General features: G+C 26.9%; 1 pseudogene; it reads right to left on the reverse strand.

Annotated features, from left to right (window-relative positions):
* Positions 1 to 869: 869 nt before the first annotated feature.
* Positions 870 to 7,186, reverse strand: LOC113373801 (annotated as a pseudogene).
* Positions 7,187 to 9,936: the final 2,750 nt, after the last annotated feature.

The following is a 9,936-nucleotide window of genomic DNA, read 5'->3' on the forward strand; positions in this document are numbered from 1 at the left end:
CGGCCTGAAGACAAATATATATTACTATTTTTAGGTCGACGACATTTGAAAAGAAAAATGAATATCGACATAGCTGGGTCAGCAATAACATATTTCATAAGTTCACTTATCGTATAATTTATTTCATTTTATATATACAAAAAAGTAAATACGATATAAAATTTAAAAAAAATTATATATTATATCAATTTAAGAAAATAATTTGCCATACCATAGTTCATCTCGTTATCCATCCATAAATGATTTCAGTTATGACTAAATACAAATCAATTTTTTTGATTAAATATATATTTTATTTAAAATGAATGGCCGTACATAGGTGAGTAATAATTATATCTATATAATTAAACAATAAATATATATTTAGAGTAATTAAATGCCATTGTGTTATTAGTAAACATATGATCCCATATATTCGTCTTTGTCATAAATTCTTTTAGATTGAAAATAACATTAATAAGATAAGTTTAGATTTTTAGTATAGATACTTTTCAATTCGTATACATAAATATAAGTGATGAAATAATAAACAGCAAATTTAAACAGGTTTGTAGGCTTCTAATAAAACGCTAACATAATGCCTTTTAAACTGTAGTCTACATATATCTATGTATTAAAGAAGACGTTTGTTCAATTTAGACAATTGTAGTTTTATTGCATCTAGAAATTTTAAAAAAGAGTAATTTCAGAAATTATTCACAAAAGTTTTATGAACAGATTAACTTTTATTTATTATATCACGAAGTGAACTTTAATAACTTTAAATAAGACTCATTTTCACAAGTGGAAATATAAGTACTAATTAACGAATAAATACTTGTAACAAATCAGAGTATTTTCAACACGTAAATAAAGTACAAATGTGTACCCTATTTGTAAAACAAAGTATTATGCCACCAGTATGCAGCAGGAGTTGATCCCTGATTTATAACTGGTTTATAGACCGTCTGCGGATTATATATCGGTTTATAGAAAATAGGTTCATAAATAATATTATTTCTGGTATTATCGATTTCGCAAACCGTTCCTTTTACTAATTCTTGTACTGGAGCCAAAGACCTGAAATTAATATCATGGTAATCCAATTCGGATAAGAGGAAAACTGGCATCCTATCTGATAAAACCCAAGCAATTCCTCCTTTTATCGATTTTTATATCACTAGGAAAGACTAATCCGACATCGTCTTTGTCGACAAGGGCATGATTTTGCTTTTGGTATGGAGAGATAATGCCAGCATCCAATTCCATTACGATCTATGAGGTTGTAAAGCATGAGGCCGCTGTCATCCATAACCTTGGCTGTAACATGACCTAAAGTTTCACGTTCCCTCCAAAACCTGCCAAAAATTAAAATCTTGTATATTATCTGATTAGTACCAATTAGGGTTTGTCGGTTTTCAAAAACCGGTTTTAAAAACCGTTTTTTTGGCGAAAATTATCGAATTCGAAAACCGGGTTTTTAGTGAAAAAGTCGTTTACGCTGTATAAATGGAAAATGACAAATATAGCCAAATATAAAAGATAGATGAAAGCGTTTCGATACTTGAAATCATATTGGTTCATAGCATGATATCTTAGTCTGCATCACCCGAAAGTTTTTATAATGTTAGATTTTTATAATTAGTGTTATACCGTGTATACATTAATTTAATCATGTGACTTCTTCTTGAAGAAGTAATTTTCCTTACTCAAACTTAAAAAAAAGAGTTTTAAACCTTAGAAGTCACAAGTTAAAGAACAAAAAAAGAATTATTATATCAGCCTTTAAAAACAATTAAAAATCATTTGGTCGCAAGTATGAGAGTATTTAAAACGTATGTATCACACATGTATCAACATGTATCTATATGTTTTTGTTTTCTTTAATTTAATGAATTTTTTTATTTAAAAATGTATAATTTTTATTTATTCGAAAACTTTCCTTCACTTTCATAAAATATTTTCATCCTTATGCGAAATGATGCTGAATACCGAATAATCATTTTCAAAGTTATTTAATCAAGATAAACTATTTTTATTTAGTTCTACTAATGGAAATTAAAAAAAAATTGTTCACTATCTATAAAATTGAACAATACAAAAATTCAGTCAAATACTGCCCTAAATTACACTAAATTTTCGGATAACTTACTGAATATTCGAGCAAAAATTTATTTTCTATATAAAATTCGAAAACCCGGTTAAAACCGGTTTTTTAGTAAAATTAAAATTCGAAAACCGGTTTTCTAAAATATCGTTTTGGTATAACCCTAGCTACCAATATCAAACTATTTTGGTTCGTATATTTTGAACTTAGCAGCATTTGTAATAAACTTCAACTATTGACTGTATTAGAAATTTCCTAATACTATTATGTACTTGAATATATATAAGTTTACCTGGAATCATGATAACTATCTTCTACCCTCTTTTCATCCCTCAAAATTTTTGTAGACACAGCAAACTCCCTCTCACTGGCCAAAGGACTGAAGAACAATGTTCTAAATCCATCGCTCATTATTGGTGACAAGTTATACCAAATATTCCTTCTTCTCCCCATTGGAAATTCAAACCAGCCACATTAAAATCTCCTTTAAGAGGATCGGGCATGAAGAAACTGTGCTCAAATCTCCAAGTTTTATCTTTTTCCCAAGAGTAAACTATCAAACCGTATCCTAACTCGTCGCTCATGTAAGCGAAAGTATCATCGCAAGATGAACCCATGTCAATTGCTATGTTGGCGATAAATGTGTCTGGATTGGTATCCTTAAGTAAAAAATATATACTATATTAGGGAGTACATACAATTTTGTTGAAAAATGATCAAGATCTTACCTCGGGTCTAAATGGAGTACGTCTTATGCGTCTATTTGTTCTTAAGTCGAAGACATTCAGGGCGTAAGGGCACACATTCACAGTGGTATTTCCTATGTTCAAAACAAATAGTTTTTTAAAATAATTGATGTATTTGAATATTGCTAAATTCTTAGAAAAAAAGTTGATCTCTTAAGATAATTCTTCTAATCAGACTAATTTTGAACAAGTAACATATGACTATAATTTACATACCGATTCCGACAGTACCAGTATCTAGGACCCATAGTCTATTACATTCATCGACTTTAATCCTGTAAGCCGTAGTGATGCCCCTCAAGCAGTCTCCTTGTTTATTAGATGGCCAATCTGGGTATGGTTCTAATGGAGGCGACTTGTCATTGGAATGCAGGGAAATGCTGTTTAAAGTTGCAGGTATACCTATGAAATTAAATCAGTTCACAAAATATATGCTACTAGGTCAATGATAGAAAATAAACTATTGGAAATTAATTAAAATATAAGTACATTTAAGTCCTAAAAGCCTTAACACTTTATCAACTGGTTTACGTGATGCTCATTAATCGTGAAGTAAAATATCAACAAACGGAGGACGGAGGAAACTTCATAGATACGATAAAATTTAATAGTTTGACAAAATTTTATTACGACCAGGATGGGATAATCATTTCTAGCGATTAGATCTAAATTTTTACAGTTGTCATGGAAACTCATACAAGTGCATTCGTCGCAACGGCAATTGTTCAACAATATGTCTCCGAATTTGAAAAGAGGCTCAATAAGTGGAAGATTAAAATAAATAAAAGAAAATCTAGCCATATAACCTTCACAACAAGAACCCTGGACTGCCCAAGCGTAAAAATAAACAACATAGAAATACCAAAATATGAGAGCGTAAAATACAAAGCTATGAAAACAAACTCCTTTTATATAAAACAATAATTATCCCAATTTGGACATACGGCATTGAGCTATGGGCGTGCGCAAGCAATTCAAATATAAAAAAAATACAAGTAGCGCAATCGAAAATTTTAAGATGCATGCCCTACATAAAGACCTAAAAATAAAAACTATTAATGAAATGATAAAAGAAAGGAGCAAAAAATACCACGAAAAACTACCAGGTCACCCAAACATGTATTTAAAAGAATTAAACGAAGAATATCCCACACAAATTTTGAGGAAAAAATGGACTTACAATCTTAAATAAAATGTCAAAAAAAAAGAGTTATCTCATAAAGATAATCTCTTAAATGCATTAACATTACAGCACATTGTCTTAAAAATGTATATTATTTTGATTGACAATAAAACTATGCAAAAAAAAGATCTAAATTTTATTGAGATTGAGGATATTTTGAACTCTGTCTTGAAGATAGTCAGTCCTAATCATGTATCATAAAATTATCAAATTTTTGCGCAACCGATCAGTTTTTTGGTATTTCAATAATCAACCAAAAGAGCTAAATATTATCTGACATAAATTTACCAATAATTTACCATAAATTAGACCTGCAAATTTAGTAATTTTCCAGCAAAAAATCTTATAGGTAGGCGTAAAACATACTAGATTATTGCAATTATTGGTATATTAAAAACAAGTTGCAAAATAAATAATTTATTATATTGCAATGTCAGTGAATGTGTACCCAGTCAACCACGTTTAACGATATTCAGCATAATTGAACAGTTTACGAGAAACGGTAATTTATCTATCAGGACATTTATGTAATAATTAAGTAAAATGTGTCTCGAACATGCTAGAAAAAGTAACACGGCTGCCGATTTTCCAATGTCAACCATTTGAGATATTAGTTAATCGACGTAGAAAATGTTGAAAGTATTTCATCGTCTTAGTGATATATAAATATCTGCATACTTGAAATCATTGCGAGTGATTTATAATTTATTAATGTTGTTTATAACTATTTATTAAGTATTCAGTTTTATTTTTAATACGTCAGTCGTTATCGTGTCATTTTTAGATTTTGAAATTTCTTAATATTAAAATTATCAAGTATTTTACCATTTTACAATCCTGATTAGATGCGCCAAATTTGAAACTTGCATCACACTTCAGTACATTTTTCTCAAAGGAAGGCCTCTCAGAGTCGACCGATTTTAAAAATTTTAAATTCTTAGTTTAAATAGTTAAACAAAAACTCTTAATTCTTGAAAACTTGGGCAATTGTGTTTTTTTACTGTGGTCCTAGAAATGTTATTCACGATTAAGGTTCCAAAGACTGAATGCCATAATTGTATCAAAGCTTTAGGTTGCACTTAAAAGCTCATATTTTCCAAGCGATGTAAAATATTTTTTTTTGACGTCAAGATCTGGGACACCTTTTATATATATCAGAGGAGTCGATTTGTATGGGTAAAAAAATTGCTTAGGCACATATGATTTTGGTATACGAGGGATCGAAATAAGATTTGCTAAAGAAACAATATCTTTAAAATGAATTCGGATGTCCCGTGTATTGACCCTAAAATAATTTAAAAAAATCTTTTTTGACCCATTTAGAGTGCCCCAATCAGGTCCACTTTGCAAGGCCGATTTACCCATGCCCGTGGTTTACCCCATGAAACCCCCCCTGAGTGGTTTTTAAAAATTTAACCCATATCTTTGGGTCAATGCACGGGACATTAGAATTAATTTTAGAGGTATGGTTTCCTCAGCAAAGTATCTTATTTTGATTTCTAGTATCCGAAAATCATATGCCTAAGAGACCTAAAAATCGACCGGCCCTATATATATATATATATATATATATATATATGTATATATATATATATATATATATATATATATATATATATAAGGATATAGTAATAAATATAAATATTTATATTTCAGTTCAATATTTCAAACATAAAAAGTGTAGCAGTAAATAAAAATAAGTAATTATTTTTTCCTATATACTGTTATGTATATTTTTTAAATTGAATTTATTTTAATTTATTCAAGATCTAAATAATAAATAAGGTGCAAATTTTATATTAATATTTAATAGCAATAATAATATACATCTGCAAATTCAGAATAATACTAACTATTAATAATACGTCTTAGTATTTAGTAATTCAAATTACAATAAATTTATCATTAGTTGATATCGATTTCATCATGGTACAGCAAATATTAATTTGCATGTATATACCGTAGTTTTCAATATTCATTATAAGAGTTTAAATATCTAATATAATCACTAAAATAATTGCTGGAACGTAAAGTGATTAAGTAATTAGGAAACTACTTTTGATTTGCGTTCAACATGAGTAAAATGATACAGAAAAATGTACACGATTTACATTTCACTAATATATAATATTTTATGAAACACTCACATACACACGCACACACACACATATATATATATATATATATACATACTTATATATCTGTACAGATGTATGAATCAAAACGCCTCCTACACGGTTATTCGAATTTTGTTAAATCTTTTGAAGTTTGTTAAGGAAAATTTTAAGGATTTAAATGATTATAGAACTATAGTAATATTGTAAAATGGAAAAATGCAAAAAACAACATATCATTGTCAAAAGTATCATGGAAAAATTCATTTGTTTGACATTGGATATGGAATTTGTAGTTAGTTGATCGTAGATTGAATAGTGTACATATGAACAGAATTTGACAAATTAATTTGCTTAAAATATGAACTTAAGTAATAATGTATCATAAGTTACTAGTGAGAAAAAAGTAATTAAGGTATTGTAATTACTAAAATCTAACTGAAATATGGTGCGAGATTGTAAAAATTTTAGGCAACATTATTGAAGCAATTATTTTGAGTGAAAAAATCGAAGGTAATATTGTACTTTTAATGCGGATACTATAATAATATAATTCTTTCGGAAATTTGTTATACTGTTTAAAAGACAGCAATTTCCAAAATGTATATGTTATGTTAAGATTATAAATGAATCACAAAGGCAGGCAAAATAGGATATTGCAAAGTATAGGTTGGGGTATTAAAAATTGTTGGAGTTTCAGAATTGCAGACGTGGGCACAGGACAACGTCTGTCGGGTCATCTAGTATATATACATATAAATGTGATTATTCTAAATTACAAATGTTCAATAATAATCAAATAATTTATCAAATTACCTTCACGCCATCTGGGCACAGTGACAAACATCCTGTCCCCCCACGTTTCGATTCCTACTGGTAAACCATTTTCAGGTATAAATTGGCCATTGCTGATGGCAGTCAGCCTTTCTTCAATTGTTGGATAAGCAAAGTCTAACACACGCCAATTAAATCTTTCTCGTAGTACTCGTGCAGATTGGCCAAATTTTAAAGCCCCCAAGAAAATGGCCAAAAGGCAGCATTCTTTGATTATAGACATCGTGCACTGATGTAAAAAATATTATGAAAAAATATTTAGTTCTAGGTTTAAATTGAGAGCAAAAACTATTATTGGGCATAGGTTTTATTAAAATATGCCATTCCATAATATCACTTCATAATTTATGTTTTAGGTTTTCTTTATGTTCCAGCTTTACTGAAATTATAATAAATATTAATAATTTCATCAAAATCTATAATAATACATAGAGTACTAAATATTTTGATTGAAGCTATGACAACATTTTTTTCTTAGTTTTAAAAAATTATTTTTTAAACTAATAAATTTTACCAAAATCATATTTTTGTTAATGTCCCATATAGTTCAAATTATTTAAATAAAATGCTTTTTAATATAATTTAAGACAAATTCGTATTGTTTCATAAATCACTGTGATACATTATTGTAGCTTAGTACAATTTTTGACTTCTAGTTCTAACTACAAATTATAACTCTGTTATACTTGTTAATTTTATGTTAATTCAAATTATTATATTTGTTAATTTTATGTTAACTAAATTTGCTTAATGAAAACCATCACTTCATTCACCATTTTCAGACCACCAACAATATTTAAAAAAAATCACATTTATAAAGTATTGACAAAAACAACTATATTAATAATAAGAATAAAAATATGTTTACCATTTAAATCAACACACTGTGCATTCTTAGTCAAAAATTATGGATATATGGGCGGCTCTAATTGAAAGTATTTCTTTATATATAGCGTAAAAAATATAAATTTTATTGGATATTGTGTAATTGCATTTATGAGAAATTAAATAATTCATATAAAATAATTAGAAGGTTATTGATGTGAAATTTTATAAACGCATAAATTAAACAGTGATAAATCATAAAAACCATGCAAGATAATAAAAACGTGCAAAATATATTCACAAAATGTAATATAAAATTACAGTATATATTTTTGCAAAATAGTAAAAAAACTGTTGGGGAAAAACAGTTTGTGTTAAAACTGAAGTATCTTTTCTTAAAGATTATTAATGCAAATTAAATTCAAATGCAATCAAATTAACGATTTTGAGATTATTAAAAATTTCGAACTTCATGTATTTATTAATTTGTTAAATAATTAAATATTTTTTTAATTTTTTTATTTATATTAAAAAAACTATCCGTGGGTGATAAATGATAAATCTTTCAAAATCAAAATAATGCAATTGACCAGAATGAAGTAATAAAGAATGTTTACTATATACGAAGATACTTTTAGGGATGAAATATGAAAAATTTAGGAATAAAAATTTAAAAAATATAATTCCGTGATTAGAACAAATTAAATTTCTCTTTCCGAAAACAGTAAAGTTATAAAAACGATTATACGCTACGATTTTACTAGATAAAACAATAAAATCGACCGTTCTTGGTAATTAATTTTATTGAACAATTTTACGATCTGAAGAATTTGAAGAAAAAATAATAAAATTCTGTATCGTATACTATAGTTCAATAACTGGCAAAATATTTCCGTTTGATACAAAGTTTAATTATTATAGCTTATATAAAATTTATCATTGCATTTCTAATGAGCATATCCTTAGTAAAAGTTCTATGAATCATAGTGTCAACTTTCAATAATTATACAATTAACAGTTTAAAGTAAAATTATCTGAAGAAAGTCTACATCATTCAGATTACATCAACTTAATCTCTTTTAAAACCATTGGATTTTATCACGATCATATATTTAAACGTAAGGTAAAATGAAGAAAAACGAATTTATTTCCTACATAGATATGATATAAATACATTCAGATGTCGATTCAAATTGATGCAAATTGAAATGTATTACGATATCTCAATATATTTTATATTTACTGATCTCTTATTGATATTTTATTAAGATTGCTACCACACTTTCATTAATCGATTAGCACAAGTATTTCTTTTGTTGCAAATATTATCGAGGATATTTTCAATTTTGTATAATGATTAGAAAATGATTTTAAAAATGTAAATTATTTGAGTTTATCAAATACTTTATTCATATTAACTAAATAGTATGGAAAATATTTAAAAGATGTGGATTCTAGCGATATCAAATAGATGTTTTAATATAGGTACACAACATTTTAAATACTGATCCTTCGATTTATGTTATTTTATCTCTATAAATTATTTATTTTTACACAAAAAATATACCAAAAAATGTAACACAAAATGTATATAATTTTTACACATAGAATTTTGACATGAACAGTCACATTGCAAAAAATGGAAACTTTAAAACATAAATAATAATCTAATATTTATCATACATTTGATTATAAAACTTTTGAAAAATTTGCTTTAGTTATATACTAATAGTTTTCTATTTTCGTTTACAGTTTTAAACTATACCAAGAAGCTCAATCTTTTTGCAATAGTTTTTTTTTTAATTTTGTATAAAATTGTGTTTAATTCACTTCTTATTAGGTAATACGATTAAATTAAATATAAGATATAATAAAAATATTTATAACTAAATTGTCAATTCAAAATTGAAATAGCTACACAATTACAATGTACAATAATGTGGACTATTTTGGTGCAACATGTACCAAAATAAAAAATGATTTGAAAAATAACCTATATTTTAAACTGTTATATAAGTCAATCAAATTTATAATAAGTAGTATAGAGATATCACCTAGAAAACAAATATTTTTGATATTTTCGATGTGAAGCTTATTGCAAAAACTTCATAATCATAACAATAAAGCTTGTTTATTGTTAATAAATCT

This window comes from Ctenocephalides felis, unplaced genomic scaffold (genome assembly GCF_003426905.1).
Source record: "Ctenocephalides felis isolate EL2017-DRISC unplaced genomic scaffold, ASM342690v1 CF-g0.4_SCAFFOLD_01604, whole genome shotgun sequence".
Lineage (NCBI taxonomy): Eukaryota > Metazoa > Arthropoda > Insecta > Siphonaptera > Pulicidae > Ctenocephalides > Ctenocephalides felis.